The sequence below is a fragment of the Asterias amurensis genome, chromosome 9 (genome assembly GCF_032118995.1).
Source record: "Asterias amurensis chromosome 9, ASM3211899v1".
Classification (NCBI taxonomy): domain Eukaryota; kingdom Metazoa; phylum Echinodermata; class Asteroidea; order Forcipulatida; family Asteriidae; genus Asterias; species Asterias amurensis.
The window spans coordinates 988,683-1,009,632 of NC_092656.1; the positions used below are offsets into that span (position 1 = coordinate 988,683).

General features: G+C 39.1%; 2 protein-coding genes across 4 annotated transcripts in view; one reads left to right on the plus strand and one right to left on the minus strand.

The window, feature by feature from the left end:
* Positions 1 to 20,950, minus strand: part of LOC139941425 (centlein-like) — an 81,769-nt gene that overhangs the window by 9,208 nt on the left and 51,611 nt on the right. The window lies entirely within an intron of this gene.
* LOC139941429 (uncharacterized) overlaps positions 16,593 to 20,950 on the plus strand; it is a 33,318-nt gene continuing 28,960 nt past the window's right edge. For both annotated transcript variants that reach the window (XM_071937917.1, XM_071937916.1), the window contains exons 1-2: positions 16,593 to 16,907; positions 17,205 to 17,358. The gene's annotated coding sequence lies outside the window, so the exon portion shown is untranslated. The remainder of the gene's footprint in view (positions 16,908 to 17,204; positions 17,359 to 20,950) is intronic.

Genomic DNA, 20,950 nt, shown 5'->3' on the forward strand with positions numbered 1-20,950 from the left:
AACACAACAAAGTACAAACAAGTTACAGGAATCCTTGAATCACAAACTTAAATAAAGTATCAAATTATTGTTTAAAGTTTACTTTAAAGGGCTCATGTCCTCGTTTTTCTTTCTCCACATTTTCTTCGGAGAGGGGGGGGGGGGGGCAACGGTTTAGGTTCATATATTTGACATCTTGTATACTATCTAAGAGGGTGTGGGGGCAACAGGGTACAAGATCAAGTTTGACCTGCGGATAAACTGACTAATAAAAAAGGCTGATACAGTCATCGCTTGATTTTTTTGACAAACTTCGGAGTAACTCTGTTGAATTGACAGATCAACGACAACAAAACTCAAGGATATACATCAGATCAAAGGTAAGGAAAACATGTCATGATGAATATTTCACTAAATATCCCAAAAAGGCAACGATCATCACTTGATTTTTCTACGGAAACTTCAGAGTAACTCTGTTGTATTCTCTGATAGTTCAACAATACAAAAGTAATTCAAGGATTTACGTCAGATCAGAGGTAAGGAAACATATCATGTTAAAGATGTTGATGTAAAGTTAGTATCAATGAGAAACAGCTTCAAGCTTTAAGAAATTTATTAGGTAAACTCTTTACTGTCAAAAAAAATGGACTTTACCTTTGTTTTGAAATAAAACATTCTGAAATTAAAATTGTTGCTTGTCTATTGTAGTCGCAATGCCATCCTTTTAAAGCCATTGGACACTTTAGGTAAACAGTATTGTCCATGGCCCACACATCGTATATCACAACTTATATATAAAATAACAAACCTGTAAAAATTTAGGCTCAATTGGTCATCAGAGTCGAGAGAAAATAACGGGAAAACCCACCCTTGTTTCCGCACATTTCGCCGTGTCATGACATGTGTTTAAAATAAATCCGTAATTCTCGATATCGAGAATTGATACTGCTTTATTGTTTTCTCAAAAAGTAAAGCATTTCATGGAATAATATTACAAGAGAAGTCTTTCACCAATACCTTCTGTAAACCCTGTAAGTTATTTGTTATCTGTGAACTTTTAATTTTGTTTCTGTTCCGAAACTGTCCACTGGCTTTAAAACCACTTGAGTTAATTATTTCACAGAGCTTTTAAGAACATTATCTGCAGTAGCAAATAGAGAAGTAGATCAAAGAGCAGGATTCTTGACATGGAGAAAAAACAATGGGTGATTTTATAGACTAGGCTGACTTATAAAGTCTGAATTCAGATCAAAGTCTGAAAGGTCTCATCCCTTGTATACATTAATGGAGCAAACATTAGTAGAAAACCAGTCTCAGACAATTAGCATCATTATGACATTGAATAGCATTTTGTTGCCTGCATACTGTTAACCTATATTATGTTGCTCATGCGACATGTTGAATGACATGCATTCTGTTCTGGCAAGTAGATACACACATGGTGTTACCGCAAACCAAATATACATGCATTCTGTTGTATTGGTGGTTAGGATTTATTTAAGAAAAGTATCATTTGCATTTATCTATTTTATTTTTTCGCTTTATTATATGCCTGCACAGATGCAGTGAATCCAAGATCCTATCGTTACATGAAGAAGCAGTGGATTTCAGGTCTAACAATGTTCAATCTGGTCAAGAGGAAACCATTTTGGCTATCCATACTCATCATCATCCATCTTGCAAGACCTTCTCTAAGCAATGTGGAACCGGCGTCATTGGAAGCAAGCCCAACACCTACTATTAGTACACTATTCAAAGGTTCAAGCTCTCAACATGTTTATCAACAATGCAATCCCTGCTGCCAGGGACAGCCAGGTTCATCAGGTATGCCTGGAATGCCAGGAAATGCAGGAAGAGATGGATTTCATGGTCGTGATGGACTACGAGGAGAGCCAGGAATTATGGGACATCCCGGGGTCAAAGGGCAAGATGGATCCGAGGGTCAACCAGGGATCAAAGGTGAGAAAGGTGAACCCATTCTAATGCAGGGGCCAAGAGGACCTCAAGGTCCACCAGGACCTCATGGAAGTAGTGGGCCTTCTGGAAACAAAGGAGATGTTGGAGAGAAAGGGTCTCCTGGTGTGGAAGGACCACAAGGTGTACCTGGTCTGAAGGGTGAGAAAGGACCTTATGGACTGACCGGAAACAAGGGAGATAAAGGAGATCTTGGAAATAAAGGCGATACAGGTGTAAAGGGTGACCAAGGTAGCCCTGGAATGGATGGACTACCTGCTCCTCCGAATGTTACAGGAGTACCTGGTTTGATGGGTGAGCCTGGACGACCAGGAATGAAAGGCAAGAAGGGAGAGAGAGGACCTATTAGCTTTGTCAGTTCATTAGGAATGAGTGCACAACAACCACGGAACCTGGAAGATCTAAGGTACACTGGGCAAAAAGGGTCTCGGGGAATTAAAGGAGTACAGGGCTCAAAAGGAGAAAATGGCACAGATGGAAGAGATGGGGTTTCTGGGACGCCAGGACCTGTCGGTGTTAAAGGTGCAAAAGGAAAACAGGGAATAATGGGTAAGGCAGGTGAAGTAGGTCCGCAAGGACCACCTGGTGTTAGAGGAGAAACGGGTTTAAGAGGAGACAAGGGAGATGTTGGGAGGACTGGAGACATGGGGTTCAATGGAACTAAAGGTGAGATGGGTGTTAAAGGGGACAAGGGAATACAAGGTTCACCAGGAGTGTCTGGGGGTAAGGGTGTTGATGGCCTTCCTGGATCAGATGGGCTTGATGGGAAACCTGGTTTCAATGGTAGTGATGGGGATCAAGGTTTAAAAGGGGAAAAGGGAGAGCAAGGGGAGATGGGTGTTTTAGGGTATAATGGGAGTAAAGGAGAACTGGGATTAATAGGTGGACCAGGAGCACCTGGTATTAGGGGGGAGAAGGGTGTAAAAGGAGATAATGGCACAACTGGACTCCCTGGTGATGTTGGGATAACTGGGGAGAAGGGGTCAAAAGGTGAAACAGGGCCAATAGGACCTAGAGGGATATCCGGTGTAAATGGTACTCAGGGGCCTGGAGGTCCACCAGGGGAAAAGGGCTCAACTGGGGAAGGGTTGCAGGGTAATACAGGGGACAGTGGAGGAAAGGGGGAAAAAGGTGATATGGGACCAGTGGGTGTACCTGGTGCAGGGGGTGAACCAGGTGTGATGGGGATAGTTGGGCCAAAGGGTGAGAAAGGGCAAGAAGGTGTGTGGGGTGAACATGGCGCAAAGGGAGACTCTGGCAACAAGGGTCCAAGGGGTAAACAGGGCCCTCCTGGTGAAGTAGGTCCCAAAGGAGTACGAGGTAATTTTGGACCAGAGGGTCCTCATGGTCCAGTAGGGCCCCCTGGTGTGCAAGGGGTTAAGGGAGAAGTTGGACAGAAGGGAAGTAATGGTGACCAAGGAGATACAGGAGGCAAAGGGAATACTGGACCATCAGGAGCACCTGGGGTTAAGGGTGAGCCTGGAATCCAAGGGGAGTCTGGCATGCAAGGTAGCAAAGGTGATATTGGGCCAGCTGGTGGGCCTGTTGGGCTTCCTGGCCAGCCAGGTATGGATGGGATCAATGGAGCGAAGGGTGACAGGGGAGACACTGGGATAACAGGTGCGACAGGACCACAGGGGATCAAAGGGGATGAAGGAATTAAAGGAGATCAAGGACTTCAGGGATTAAAGGGTGATTTGGGACATAAAGGGGATATTGGGATGGTTGGTCCAATGGGACTAAGAGGATTTATAGGAAATCTTGGCAGAAAAGGGGAACAAGGAAAGATGGGAGATAAAGGTGAAGCAGGCTTGAATGGGACAAGGGGACCAGTTGGTCCAACAGGGGAGCAGGGTATGGTTGGCGCAATGGGACCAAAAGGGGAAAAGGGAAGTATTGGTGAAACAGGTCAAAGGGGAGAAATGGGTCTGAGTGGAACACAAGGCCCTGAGGGTCAACCAGGACCAATAACTCCAGGTCCAAAGGGCTCAAAGGGTGACAAAGGAGAACAAGGGGAAATGGGTGAGGAAGGAAGGGTTGGGCAACCAGGGGAGAAGGGTCAGCGTGGTGTATGGGGGTTAGAGGGAGTTAAAGGAGCACTGGGCCAGCAAGGTTTACCTGGGCTAGCTGGGGCAATGGGTGAGAAGGGGGACAAGGGTGACTCAGGTGGGACCGGGTCAAAGGGTGAGGGTGGAGTCACTGGGCCTCCTGGGATTGGTGTTATAGGACCACCAGGTATCCCTGGGGAGCCTGGTAAATCGGTAGCAATCGCACCCTATCGGCAAACTGCGTTCACAGCAAGATATTATCACAATAGAATTAATCTAAACGGTCGACAGATACCATTTAGTCACATTGTCTCAAATGTTGGTGGCCAGTTCCAAAGTGGGTCCTTCTCTAGTGCCACTGCAGGCACGTATGTGTTCCAGTTTAACCTGGAATATGGCTCCGGAATCGTGAAGTTGATGAAGAAAGGGTCCTCTACTGAGCTTATGATGACAGAAACATCAGCTACTACTGTAGTTCAGCTTGATGTGGATGATCAAGTATGGCTAGAGATGACCACTGAAGGCACACCACAAGAACTGGGAGTTAACTTCAGTGGATTTCTGCTGTATGTTTCCTAAAGTGACATTGACTCACTTTGTTAGGGAAAGAAGAAATACAAGCCTACCATTGCTTCAAAAAATTCACAAAAGAGTTCACAAATAGTGCCACAAAAGAAGACTTAGAAAATGTCAAGACCTTTAATTTATGTACATTGTACATCATGTTTCAAAACTAATACCCTATAAAAAAGAAAAGCTTGTCTGCTCATGCAGTTTGCATGAGTTTCATAAATTGCTTTTGCATGTTTTGGAGCTCCGCGTAAATCAGGCTGATAGATCAAGAGTGGTCACCAAAGTATTTGTTTGCCCAAAAAAAAAACATTCAGTAAGTAACACATTCTTTCGTTGGTTAAGATTATTGAGTTGCAACCAAACAGGCCCCTCCCACTCAAACCTGTGAAACCAGCAGCTCTTTAATTGGGTTATGTTGCCGGTGTGTAACAATTTCACCTCAACTTTTTGGCTGAGTTCCAAACTGAATAACAGATTAATTTATCAACATTTGTGAATGTTCACCTGCGATCTGATGAAAGTGAACAGATGACCTTCATGTACTTCTAGACCCGACACCAACATCCTTCGTCTGGCGGCTTCAATTCATGAATAGCAATAATGGCACTGAGCCAGGAATGACATTGCTGAACATGTTGAATGTTGGATAGAGCTCAACCTTTACATGTGTTTGTATGGGCTTCCCCTACAATTACCTGGGCATGACTAAGCAGATGAGTCAAACAGTGTGACATTATGGTGGGTTGGTGTCAAGAGTCATGCAGTGGAGTTAGAATGGAGAGGTTACCTTAGCTCTAACTCGTGTACAAATCTGGTAAAAAAAGTAAATGATTTTACAGATGAAGAGGTTTGTTTAATTTTGAGAATTTTTTTTAAATTACAGTTAAAGGGAGGGTACACATTTGATAATTGTCAAAGACTAGTCTTCTCACTTGGTGTATCCCATCATAACCATAAAATAACTGGTCATCGAAAGTTGCAAGAAAATGATAAAAGAAAAAAACACCCTTGTTGGACGAATTTGTGTGCTTTCAGATAAGAATAAAATTCTAGCTACAAGTCTTTTATTATTTTAGTGAGAAATTACCCCTTTCTCAAAAACTATGTTACTTCAGAGGGAGTCGTTTCCCACAATGTGTTAAACTATCAACAGCTCTCCAATGCTCATTACCAAGTCAGTTTTTAAGTTAATATTTGTTTTGAGTAATTGCCAAACATGTACCTTCCCTTTAATCTTACAGTACAAACTAGCAATTTGAGTTGAGTGTTGAATGGAAAATGTGTAAAGTAAAATCAAACATGTCTTCAAGACATCTCGGTCACACAACAGAAAACCCCAAGACCTACATTTATGAGTCTGCAATGTTTACTGAGCACTATAATGATCACAATTTCTTCCAAACAGACATGGGTCACATCTGGGAGATTTACAGCGACTTTTGATTTGTTTTATTTCCCCTAAATTTGTAGCATGTTCTGCATAGTTAGCCTCAGTTCCTTGGTGGCTGTTTAGCCGTGGTCTACATTTCAGTCATGCCACAGAAGCCTGACCCATTGAGTGGCAGGCTGTATATTGATGTCTTGGGAATATTAAAAGTCTCTGTATGCACAAGATAAATGCGTAGGGTGATGGAAGTCATTTTAGTGTTGATGTCACAAGGTATTCAATATTGCTGTACATTGAACATTCTCATATTTTAACGATACTAAGTGTGGACCAGACAACAGAAAAGGTCCACATTATGAAGGGACTTGGTATAGATAAATAGTAGTGCAAATGCATTTGCCTGCCTTGTTAAATGTATATTGCATAGTTATGAGCATTTGTAAACCTAGAATATAGAGAATTTTATATTACTCCAGGCCAAACTCAAAGTGACTTTCCGACAAAACTAAAAAACTTTTTTGTTTTCTCTCATCAAATGAGGAAGAGCTTTCACATAGCACACAGCAAAAGGATTCCCTTACACATAGCATGTTTAAGACATCACATCACATTAATATCATGGCTAGTGTTACAGTTGTCATCACTCTTACTGCCATTTCAAAGTGGCCGACAAATCTTGGCAAGTGGCATCATATATTTTGTATTATTGTCTCCTGTTTTGTGTTTTCACTAAAAATAATGATCCCATGTTTGTATTCTATGACATACTTTTTAAATGGGATGGTGAGTTAAAGGGGGGTTGTTGTTATGAAAGCACCAGATGGAATGTACTCTTTTGGAAGTTACATCCCTTACGTCTAGCCCAGTTAGTGAACACACGGCAGGTAAGCTGGCCATCACATCACAAAATCATACTGACAATTGACAGTGCACTTTGTGAACCATGGCCAACGCGTACCCATGTGAAGTACCCATGTGAAGTACCTGGAACCATAGAGTCCTTACTCTATGCTGGAACTAATAACTCTATGAAAATCCACAAGCCTGGTTGAGGACCATGACCATGGTCCTCCTTTAAAAAAGACCACTTTTAGCATGAACTTTTAATCTGCTTATTTGGAATTGAAATGTACGTGTTGAACATAAGTTCTTAGTAATGAAATAAAATTTATGACTTATTTCTAGATGGTGTTTTATCTTAGTTCCTACATGTGCATGTTTATATGTTAGTCAGTGTTGTTAGTCTGTTTGTTTGTTATAGTGCCTGTAAGTAGATTTGGCAACACAACCTTTTGCTTTACCCTAGGCCTAAATGTTGTCCTTTCTTGTGATTATATCCAACTTCTGTCAATTGTTAGAGTTACCACTTCTCTGGTTTGCCATTAAATATTTGTTATCACGATCCTCACTTTAATGATGTACAATGTACATAACTTCCAAGTTCAAGTTCATGTATATCTTGACCATGATCATGTCATACTTTCAAGGGCATGTTCAATTCAAGCCTGGTGTTTTTTGATGATTTACATCCAACTTATTGTACTAAACCCTTTGATGCCAATTCCCTGAGGGATGTAAGCAATTATCCTTCCCTTTCACGGAGGGGTTTGGGGGCTTGAAATGATAATACTGTGTATTGCACCATCACAAAATGCAGGCCTATGTAATTATGTTTTAATGCGACAAAAGAGATGCAAATAAAGGAACACATTGCCTTGGATCGGTTGGTTGGTCTTTGAAAAGCCTTTGTAACCATTTGTTATAAAATGCATATGATTAGAAAGATAATTTAAAAGTAAAATATAATGATCCACACAAGTATCACTTGAAATTGCGCGGTTTTCCTTTTACCTCGTTGACTAACACAGTCGGCCATTTATGGAAGTCAATTTTTTTGTTTAAGAGTAATTCCAACCTTTTACTATTTAATACTGAAATATGATGGTCACATTTTAGTGATTTACAACAACTTATGTTTTGTAACGTATTTTGTTTAAATACATGTAAGCTCAAAATGCACTTTGAGATGAGGGTGACACTGATTTGGGCCACGACCTAAATCAACTGTCACCAGGGGCACGGTTGCCACCTACACCCAGGTATGGACAAGGGGAGTTCATGAGACACCTTAGGAAACGAACTGATCAAAACAAAACTCTGTTTTTCAACCACAACTCTCAAGAGTATACATTCTCTTGCTGCCACAGTACCACATGTACAACATACGTTCATCGCTATATTTGTTCTTGTTGGCTAAATGGCACATATCAATTGCCTTCAAAACTGAAATGTCAAAAAGATTGGCAGCAGTATTTGTGGTTTGGTAATTGTAACAGTAACCTTTAGCCGACTTTGTCAAATTAGGTGAGGAAAAAAAATAGTGTTCAGCAAAAAAAAAGTTTCAACCAACACCACAATGTGAATGAGTGAAAAAGGGTCCTGCTAATTTTTGCCGATACGCCACAGGTTGGTGTAATATTCACTCCGGCCTAAAACTTTGCCCTTTGAGGGGCACAGCAATCTTCCTCTGGTAAAGGGAAACATCTATGAGGAATTTATTTTTGAATTTGTATCTTGGAATTTTGCATTAAAGCACCACAGCCAAAGGCAAAGCACAGGGCATCACGGCAATGGCTGTGGGTGCTGTGGATTAATTTGAGGCCTGTCACCGATAATGACAGTATTGAAATAAATGTGAAAGAATGAATGAAATATTCTTGAGAAGGGATTCCTGTGTACAAGTGGAGTACATGTAACTTGAAACACTGTACACTCTTGAGAAGTTGAGAAGAGTTGAAATAAGTATATCAAAACAGAGAACTTGTTCCGTTCAAACATCCGTTGCTACAACCACTCACATTCACCACATCGCAATGTCAAAAAGATTGGCAGTAGCAGTTTGTGTTTTCACAACAAGACAACCCTCAACAGGTTCATAAAAGCTTCCCTTGGGATGTATCCAATTAACCTTTGACCCCAACAGGCTCAAGGTGACAGGAGAGAGGCCCTTGGAGAGGTTGTTGTCTTCATCCACTGATATGTAATTCAAATGAAAACATTTTACACTTGGGCTTTTTATACTTTTAAAAACAATCGGAATGTTAAAATTAATCTCACTCATTTTCACTTGAACCTGAATTTTAAATTATATTTTTGCATCTGCAAGAGGGCAAATCTATTTATAAGTCTAATTATAATTATAATAAGCCACAAGGGAAACTGAGTGAGTAAATGTTTAAATAATTTAGGGTTGAGGAAAGAAAAATTGTATAGAGAGGAATTTGAATCAAAATGTCTGTGTATATAATTAAATGGATCACACATTTTATCCAGTATCCATTTTGAACAGTTAACTAAAATATGAAAAGGCCAAAAAGGTCAGAATAAAAAAAATTAATAAGAAAAACCATAAAAAAATCTTTGAATCTAAAGACCTGAATAAATTGCCTAAATTGCCCGTAGCATCATTAACATTTTCATTCAAAAAAAAGTTTACTTTGAAAACCATAATATATTCACAGAATACCGAGTACATCCTTCAAAATTTTATGAAATATTCAGAAAAATCTGAAAACTATGGTGGCCCTGAAGGGACATCGCATATCGCAAACGTGTGCGCATACGTATGCAATGTCGTGAAACAATTCGCCAATATGTGCGCACACGAATGCAATGTCGTGAAACAATTCGCGAATATGTGCGCACACGTATGCAATGTCGTGAAACAATTCGCAAATATGTGCGCACACGTATGCAATGTCGTGAAACAATTCGCGAATATGTGCGCACACGTATGCAATGTCGTGAAACAATTCGCGAATATGTGCGCACACGTCTGCGAATATTATTTGCGATGTCGTGAATTTTATTGCATTCCATGTTGCATACCTTTGAATAAAATGTCTAATGATCTGGGGGGTTTCTTTCCAACAGTGAGATAAGCGGTAGTCATTGCAGCAGTAGTCTTTGTTGTGAGGCAAGCGAGGCGTGTGGTCGTCCTTGGCCTGGTGCCAAGTTCCTGGGTATACACATGCTTTACAGAGGGAGCCTGCTGTAGCGCCACAGTACTCCCTAGATCGGTAACAAATTATCCACAACTATGACATCATCCTAATGGTATGCAACATGGTATGCAATAAAATTCACGACATTGCAAAACAAATCGCACTCGTGTGCGCACATATTCACGATTTGGTTCACGAAATTGCATACGTGTGAGCACATATTCACGATTTGGTTCACGAGATTGCATACGTGTGCGCACATATTCGCGATTTGTTTCACGACATTGCATACGTGTGCGCACATATTCGCGAATTGTTTCACGACATTGCATACGTGTGCGCACATATTCGCGAATTAATTCACGACATTGCATACGTGTGCGCATATATTCGCGATTTGTTTCACGACATTGCATACGTGTGCGCACACGTTTGCGTTATGCGATGTCCCTTCAGGGCCACCATAGAAAACCCAAATAAAACGTCATGATTACTGAAACCCTCACTCACATTTTCATAAAATGTTTTGGTCACCTCCCAATAACATTGAAATACTAAATGGCTTCCTCCATGGCATTATGCCAAACTAGATCAGTAAATAAATATCAAGAAGGGCTAAAGACTTGTTCCTGTTTATCTGTCATCGAGTCATCACAGAAGCCATGACCTTGACGCTAAGTATTGCACAGGACAAACTAGTAATCCATTATGATATTTATCTAACCTGACAACTATCCCAACAACTTCTAAAGGGTTCATTAGTAAGCATCAGAAATTGTCCTTAGCTTTAATTATAATCATCGGAATATCATACAAAAACTTGTATAGCCTGTGATATACTCAGGAGGTTCATGCCTATGCAAGAGCCCAAGCCAGATCATAAGCCCCAGCCGGATCCTAAGTCAAAGCCTGAGCAAGAGCCATAGCCAGAGCCTAAGCTAAAGCCAAAGCCATGGTGATGAAAAAGACCTCAGGCAACCTGATCTTCACAAAATGAAAATAATATGAGATGATTATGTTGCAAATAATGAAATGCTGACTCGTTTGTCATGCAATGATTTACAGCTACATGTTCTAAGACTAATTGAAGTTTCCCCCATGGAGTAGACGTGTAATGTCCTGACATTTCATCTCAGCCTCTTACGGAATCAAGAAAAGGAACTGACTTGTAAGAAGGTAAGTCTAAGGAAATCATTCAAGATAAAATACACCATTGGTAATAAATTTATATGTTTCCATCTAAAAGCTCACTGATTACAAAGTTGATACTAGTACTCATCCTACACAGAAATATTTCCAATTGAAATACTCTCAAAGTTCAAAGAGTCAGTTCTTCACGATTCAGACTCTGATCCCGCCTCCTCCCCGTCTTGGTTGCTACTCGGACTCGAGTCACAATGGAAGACTTGGACTCAACCATCAGGACCAATTTTTATAAAGCTGCTTCAGCACAAAAGTAGCTAAGCACAACATAGCCAGTAGAAGTGCGCAATATAAGAGTGGTGTTTTTGTTGAAGACAGGAGGATTGGAAACAGATTACTCCTCCTAGAATAATGACTTACTGCTTTAAACGTATAAACCACAAGATGTGTCACTTGTATATGATGTGATTTCAATTAAGAAACTTAGTAACCTTGTGCTATTTTTAGGTTTCTAGACAAGAAAGGAAGGTGTTACACATACTCTTGTAAAGTTGTCTTTTGAAGAAGTCTAGCCAGGGAAATTCTTATAAAATTTATTCATTTTAAAGTTCTCACTTCAATTTTGTTACTCTTTAGATAAAGATACTTAATAAAAGATGTTAAATTGGCATCCCAGAATCTGTGAAAATTTCACAAAATGCTGTGGTCATGCTTTTGTGAAAATACAGTCAATTGCTACATGTATTTATTGACATTGAGATGCCATGTCAAACTTTTCCGGGGATTGGTTACTGGTCTGAACTTTATACTGAATAAGCTTTCAGGGGTGTCATTGTTGAGCGGTCAGATGCATCAACAAGTTAAGATGAGATTGTATCATCAGGAGTGTGGGTTCCATTCTAGGTCATGACACTTGTATCCTTCTGAGCAAGGCGCTTCACTATAATTGCTTCTCTTAACCCGGGTGTATAATGGAAAACTGGGAGGGCTGAGTGTGTGTCAGTATTGTGCTAGATTTACCTCTAATTTAAGCAGTTTGGGGTTGTATGCTCCCCAGGGAGTTGAACAGGTTAGAGGAATAGGCTAAATATGCCTGGTGATGAAGTATAGTAATGTTTTAAAGCCTTGATCTAGGTGCGCTAAATAAGCAACAAGTATTAGATTAAAAACCAATCAATTCTTGTTGTTGTTGATTATCAATTGATTCCAATCCTTTTAAGAGACCACATGAGAGAAATTATTGGTTCTTACTGACCCCCAAACAACCCTCTTCCTTTAAAAGAATCCTAATTGAAAATTGGGCTGGAAAATGGGTTCACTGTGTATTATAAACAAATTAAATTACGTAGGAATATTACTTTTTATGGAGAATATTGAGATCCCACAGAGTACACGATGTTATCAATTACTCAGGCATTTTGTTTAAAAATAATTTTCTTAGATAGATTTAGGTTTTCAATTTAACTCCAAATTATCCTGATGACTTTCCATGAGATTTGCAACGCATCGGCAAATATTTCAGACAAACACCGGGTCCACAATCCCAGGTTTTATCAGCGAGAAAAGGCAGATAAAGTTCCACCAGTTGTAATGAAAACGTAAATCAATATTATTGACTTAATAGATTCACGATGTCCATATTCCATATCTCCATGGGTGATAAGTCTGAGACCGCTACGTGGACGTCCGACCAATTTGAGGCAATTTCAAAAAAACTCTGTCCAATTTGAAAGCAATTTGAGGTTATTTAAGAGTAATTTCTCATGGCTACTTGGTGCATTAACCCCTGCCTGACACTGTAATTCACCGCCCACTGCATCAGAGATGTTTTGGGTGGAAAAAACACTTTATTCTTCAAGAAAATCTTTCAATATAGCAAAGCTATAGGAAAACATAGCTTTACAGAGTATGGTAATTTATTCAGAATGAAGGCACATCCTAAACTTTTCAAAGTTAGTTCCCAATCTCCCCAAGATAACAAACCTAGGGGCAAACAAAGTTCTCTTTAGCAACAGTAACAGTTTATGCAGGACGATACATCTTGGATCTCAGTTTCCTCCTCTAGGTATATTATGTTTGGGTGGAAAGCAGCTTGAAAGGAAAGACACTAATTAGCAGTAATTAGCACTATGAGGATTTAACAATTTTCAGAATCGTAAACATCAAGAATAAACCATCTAAGCTTTTTGCGGCATTTTTGAGTACTTTATGAAATCGACCCCTGGTTTAATAAATGTTTTCCATAAAATTACTGCAGAGTTATCCAGACTTCTTGTATATAACCATTTCAAAACTTCCCTTGAAATATCTTACTTATTTCTAACCAAATTAAAAAATCTATGTTTTATAATCTTCAATCAGCTTTTGTAGTCTGGATTTTTGGAAGAATTGATAATTTTTCCTTTTTTCCACAGAGTTGACCATTCCTTTTTTTAAGAGTTGCTCTAAGTTTTTTACCAACCATTCACAAACTTTCCATTGAAATATCCAACCAAACTATTGCCAAACTAAATATTTAATTGTTTTCTAATCCTACATCAACTTTGGTTTTTGTCTATCTAATCTTCGTCTGTAAACATTGGTCATTCCCTCAAGATAATCAAACTCCAATAAGAAAACAGCACAAAGAAGAAGAAAAAAATCACATTAAAAACAAAAACTATAATTTATGACCAGGAACGCTTGACTGACAATACTAGGATGTGAAATTTGAAAACCGCAGGAATGTTCTGTTATAAAACAAACACCTGTCGCTAGTCACTCTCTTTGGATGACATCAATTTATGTCCGGGATCTCAAACATTCACATCTGACAATTCACTTTGCCAGAATAATGTGCCTCGCAAACATGAATGTCATCTGTCATGAACATTTGCGCATGTGAGGCCTCGCAAATAGAAAATCCCTTAAGCATTTGGACCTCCTTCCGTGTCGTTTCAAAAGTTTGCCAATTGCAGGTGTTCAATTAATAAATCATGGCCCGATCATTTGAAACACAGGAACTGCTTGTTAAATATCAACTAATATCGCAAACAAATCTGAAAAAAAAGTTGACACACACTGACCTGTTTATAGGGAACTGCAAACTGAAAATACCATGGGGAAGATTTCACAAAACGAACGAAACCCTGGACAAATTACTAAAGTGCCTCACAGTTCCCTCGTCCTCAAGACCCTGAACCTCCGAAGTGTTACTTTTGAGTAGATTTACAGATTTTAAAAGTACATACCCTGAAATACATCACCACAGGTTTGGACAAGATATTGTGGTGACTGCTTCATTCTTGTTTTGAAAAGGTTCTCAAGAATAATTGAGAAAATTCTGAAATCAGGAAAAATTCCTGAGAAGTCAAACGTATCATACATGTAGAGGCTTACTCTATGCACCTATGTATGTGCAATAGAGTTTAAGAAGATGTTACTGCAGAAATAAAGCTTTGTGCTTTATGAAGCAAGTTTTATAAACTACAGTCCTGGCTAAAATGTTTGGGTTACCCATTCACATTGTTACAATTAATATTCCCTGTCCACTTCCCCCGTGACAATAAACATTATTGTTGATGGGAGCGCCAAAGACTGAGCAATGAGAGCCAACATTGAAAGGGGGCACGGGGGGCAATGTTGAGGGGGGCCCAACAAGATATGGTCATAGGATTGTACAGATGGACTATACGGGCCTTGGATTTTTTGCCTAGTCAGTGGTTGTTTTAATTGGCATTGGGCCAGGGAAAACAGTTCAAGACTAGACTCCCTTCTAACAAACATGTGCAAACATATTTTGTATCCTTTCCAGCAGGACTGTAAGCTTGTTTATACCACTCGAAAATATAACTTCACCCTCTCACTAGACACAGGGGTCTACTTGATACGCATCTTGGTTCCAAGATGCTCCAGTTGTGCATCCTTAAACACGATAGTCACAAACAACCTAACCACTACCTAAACCACTATTGGCCCACAAACCGCTCAATGAAAACTACAACAAAACGCTCGCTGCCAGTGGGCAGTGTAATTCCTGTAACAGCTATCACATAGTGGTTGTGAGGTTACGCGGTTGCAGAATAATAGCGCCCTCCCTCTAGCAGTGACACAATTTCTTTTGTGACTACATGTGTTCATGATTACACAGTTGGGGCAACTTAGAACAAAGATTGTCTTGATACAAGTGCAGCTCAAATTGTGCAAACAAGATGGCAGTTGACCATGGTGCTAGAACTCAAGTCAAAAATAGGTGTGCCTCAAATTGCCACCATCAAGAGCCCTCCTGGGAACCACTCCCCCCCCCCCCCCCAACAAAAAGATACATACTCCTGATACTCCTGGTATAGCCTAGCTCTTCAAGTTAGGATAATATTTTATGTCTAAATGATAACCAAACAGTTAACATTTTCAACCTCCAGCCCCGAAATCACAATTCCCTTTTTTTATCACAAAAACTACGATGAACAGTTTACGTGGCTCACAGAGAACAGTGTCAACCTCACAATCATTTAACGCCTCGGAAATCAACAATCGGTGACCGTGATAAACTTTTTTTTTACCTCGGTGCGACTACAAAGGGGAAGTTTTGCCTTAGGAGTACTTAATGGAATCTTGCCTTAATTCACTTACAGGGGCTGAAATAGAATCTATCCGCCAATGCAGATCTGATTGTATCCAAGTCATGGTCTTAAAGTCGCAAAAAGTTTTTTCTCAATAACACAAATGCAAAACAGTAATTATCTATTTTATGTAGCATCAGAGTAGATCTTTGTCACTTGTAGGACAAAACTTTATACTTTTTTTTTTACAATAATGTGATCTGGCAATAGTCTAAACAGATGGGGAAAAAATGTGAATAGTACCAAAATGCCTGCTTAATGACATAGGCATGAAACGGTGTGAATAATGAAAGCCACATGACCAACAATCCTCCAATCAAAAGACAAGGACCTACTCAGGTGTCAATATAAATATACTTTTTATAGATGCTTAATAGTAACACTGAAGTTTGACGTGGCAAAAATGTAAAATCAGTCAGCGATGTTTGGAATGCTGCACATCACACTTCCTATTCAAGTTTTCCTTCGATACTAACAGGTCTGACAAACAAGTCACTATTGAATCATTAAATCAACATGTAAATGTAGGCTTGGATACAATAGCAATGTATCCATTGTGATGAAGGAAACTTTAGCACCATAAGGTATGTCAAGGATGTTGTACAGCCCATGGACTTGAGGCATTTAAAGTCTGCCACTTACACAATAATAAGTGACATCACTGTCTATGGTGAGAAGGGGGGGACACAATATGTTGACGATCAAGCAAGGCTAGAGGGCTGAGGCAAAAACATAGTGTGATCACCACACTCCCCCGCCCGCTTGACTGATCACAGCTCTCTCTCTGGTGATCAACATACTGCATGGATATATACTGGGAGTGTTTTAGAGAGGCCTTGCTCTATGGGAGAGGGTATGGTAGTAAGTCACTGACTTAGATGACATTGGTATTTGGTAACACGTAACTGTCTGACTGACGGACCTCTGAGTGAGCCACTCTTGATTCATGTGATGGTATGCCGACCCGGATCAAAGCTCTAAAAAAGTGTTGTCGCATCCAGATAATAGACAGTGCACTTCAACCAGCCGATTGGAACACTGAACTTTTTGTGGGTCTCTGAGGAAGTGTTTCCAACAGTTGTGACTTGGTGCTGCATGTGACAGCATCTCCTGTTTGGTTTCTTTGAAAAGTATCCATCAAGTTGTGTACAATCTTCGACATATTGGTAGCAGAGAAACTTTTTAGAGTTTGCTGAAGGTGAGACTAAACTTCTTGGCTCAATCTTACGGGCTCCTTGTTGCGCGTCCTGCTTGATTGAAACCTAATCAGATCTGATCTTTTTTTTTTTTTTACTTCACAACTGAGAGAGTTTCCTATGTGGACGTACTAAAATACAAGAGTCTCAGACAGACAAGTTAACTGTTTGTGAATTCCTCACTTTGTATCTTCAAATTCTTCGAGCTGCAAGCTTTTCCAAGCTATTGCTCTCCTTTGGAAAAAAGTAAACCACAAGTAGAATTTGACTTTCTTGATATTCTTCCCCAAATCTTGCAGATTTCTTAGTGCAGCAGAGAGAGAAACATGTGAAGCCTCGGACTATTGGTGAATAATATTCAGATATTTATTGTAAGTGGAGTCACAAACTCAAGGAATATTTATGCACAGCCATTAAAATAATCTCAAGACAGACAAGGATTTTTCTACAAAGGTAAGATGGTTTTTATACTTTTTAAAATGGTAACTAATACTTCGGTTTCCTGCTTTTACAAATGTGGGAAAAGCTTGGAGTTGCAATACACCTTTGTGTTGAAAGCGAGGTTTTTTGTGTTGTTTTTTGACACAAAATAAATTAGGGTTTAATTTTTAAGAAGCTAGTCTTATAACAAAAATTGATGAATTGATGCATTGTAGTTATTGCTACGAAAGATTATAAATGTATTTCTTTGTTAAAGTAGTTACTCTTTATAGTGTTGCTACTGCTTTCCTTGTTTTATCCTTTAAACTAACACAGCTATTTTGTATTATTAGTGTAAATTGGGTCATGCAACTTTAAGAAGTATTTGGTTATTTGTTTAAACTCCTGGGGAAAAGACCACTCAGTATATGTTAACCCAGGGGTTATGTCACAGTGATATCTTATTCCCAATAGTGGCTACAAAGATGGGTCACGTCTTGTACATAACTTAGAAACCAAAAATTGTTGACACCAAAATGAGTTGGCAAATATTTCCCAATACTCATTTCTTCAAAAACGCAGAATGCAACCTAAAGAATTATTACTCAAGTATATATTATAGGCTGCTATCGCTAAGCGATAACGACTATGTAGTGCAAATAAAAGAAAACAACTGATGCAGGTACTAACAAAATGAAGTTAAATAAATAGCTCACGAAACAGTGAGAATTCTGGCACAAGCTGGCTCATGAGAGATGAGACCAACTTTGGCAGCTATTTGATGTCCACAGAAATGACACTGTGGCCTGTAGTAGTGTTAAGGATAGCACTTTGCCAATGTCAGTTTACTAAAGTAAACCCCCATGAATACTTATGTAACTCAGTTAGACAAGTTGTGGTTTCAGATGGTGTGGAGACAACTTAGGTGCGTTTAATCTTGAGCTGACAGCTCAAATGTATCTAACACTCTCACAGTTACACTCTCTCAAATATAGGGATTTTTTAATTGAGGGCGGTGAAAACATCTTACTCTACGTAAACTCGATCAATGCTAGGGATCTCGATAACACTCAAGGGAAATTTATTTTTTCCTGTCTGCTTAGAAACAAATCTAATAATATCAACCAAAACTTTTACCGTTCGTTTCTGAACGTAAAAACGAGTGGAACATGGTTGACTGAAAGTGGGCGCTTCCTTAACCACAAAACATTCCTGTTGATAGAGAAATAGGCCAGCTAATTTTAAGGGCACTATGTGTTTGGGATTGATTCCAAGTACAACAAGGTGTAAATTGACGAGGGCATAAGGTGCCACTATGCCCTACATACAAAACTTGCACCTGTTTTATGCTCACATCCTTAAATACACCATTTTAGGGCGAGTTCCCTACAGATTTCTTTTTATTTTTTGTGACAATTCATGCCAATGCACAACTAGTCTGCGTCTTTTGAAGTTGATTTTTGGGGGTAAATTCTATTGTGTTTGTGTATTTATTTATTTCAAAACATTTGCTTTCCTTTATGTTGTTAAGGTCAGGCAGACTTAATATGCTCTATTCTGATTTTCTTACCATTATGTGCAGTGGTATTCAATCATAAATATTTATTTCCAAACTTTGCCTTTTATTGTTTTATAAGTATTTGTTTAGGATTCATTTCCCCGTTCTAGAATTAGATAAATGGGCTTTCAAGTCAGTGAGCACAGTAGTTAGGTCCATTCTTATTAGTCCTTGCCATCTTAGAATGGGTTGTTTAGATGATCTTCCTGTCAAGGGAACTTGGCAAACTCCCACAAGGGGAAGCGCCACGCTGGCAACAGCAAATCTCTCTCATATACAAACATTGGTTAAATCATAGAGTAAGGGTTAAATGTCTATGATTATGAATTGCACAACTCAAGAAATTGTTATTCAGTAACTAGACTGTAGTCGAGTCCATGCAGCAACAATTATAAACTTGATTGGCTGCTTGCTGGATAAGACACAGTAAAGAAACAAGATGTGTTCCACAATCACAAGATGCTCAAAACCAATTCTTATTAACGTTGCTAATAAGTGCATGAAAAATGCCTGATTGTTCACAGTCTTTCCAAGTACAGGGTCGGACATCCACAAGAAAGAAAAAAAAACTCCGACCTAAAACAGAAGGCAAACCAAAACAGCAGCCAAGAAGAACAATAAATAGAGTCACAAAGTGTCATGACAGACACACAGGGTAGTACTTATATATCCCTGCAGTACACTCATGTGTGATTAGGGCAGTTCATAGTGTCCCAACAAGGGTCTACGTGCAATGGCAATATGAACGTGATAACATTTGTAGCATTAAGGAGGGTTGCATTTGGCCCTGGATCATGCATTTTTTTAAAGAGGTGCTCTAATGTCAAATGAAGTTTTGTGATGCACTCATTTTCCCAATAGAGAGAGAAGTTTAAACAAAGTTGGAGGGAAAATTACAAGTCTCTAATCTCACACTAAGTTTGTTTGAAATGTCATTTTATTTGATATTCTTTTAGAGCGAAGTTTGAAGCATGAAATAATCATCGGACATAAAAAAACAAATAGGTCTGTACAATCCAACCAAAGATAAATTTTTGAGCCAGATATAAGCTCAAATTCAATGCCGTTTTGATTTAATTACATCAAAATTCAGGCATGAACTTAAAATTCTCTGTACAAAAATGTTTAAATTAAATATATTCTTTTAATTATACAAACCCTAATTATATTTTAAACAAGATGTAATCCAACTATTTTGGAGTTCAGCAATCAAATATTCAACAGCAGATGTGTTTTAAAAATGCTATTTATCAGACTTTAGCAATTTTTCAGATGGAGATGTTGTTCTGGAAGATACATTGTGGGTAGGGAGGTCACACAATTATGACTATTCAGGACACTCAACCATTTAATATTGCTTCTTCCTTTGGCTAAGACAGTAAAGCTATACAGGTCCCATGTAATGCATATATACAAAATTTCAGGCTTGATTGGCAGTAGAATGTGCTGCATCACCAAGGTGCTATACAAATGGGCTTTATACTGTGTAGTTGCAAACAGTGAATCTGTCATCAACTTTGGGGCCTTGGAATAAACTTACCTTGAATAGGTAACTACATGTATATCGATTGATTCATGATAAATCTGCTAAATGATGGGATAATACCACCTCCGAATAGGTAACTAGATCAATTGGTGCGTTATAAATCCTTTAATTCATGGAGTGAAATTGCCTACAAATAGGTAACTAGATCAATTGGTGCATTATAAATCCTTTATATCATGGAGTGAAAACTAGGATAGGATGTGAATTGATTTACTCTTCATAAACTATGAAATGTACAATGCCCTTTAACATTTCAAATTGTGATGAGTGACGTACATGCTACCTGGAATGTACGAAAGCTTACCTTGGAGCCACACTTCAAACTAAGTGACCTATATGCCAAAGTACTTTGGATGATACTTATAGAACTTGGTGTTAATCTACTAACTAGCCCATGTTGGACTTCTAGCCCATGTTGGACAAATGTTGGACTTCTCTGTTGCACTGCAACATACACAGACTGCAACAGAGACGGTATACAATACAATAGAGCTGGTAAAATGAACCATTTTCTGCTTTAG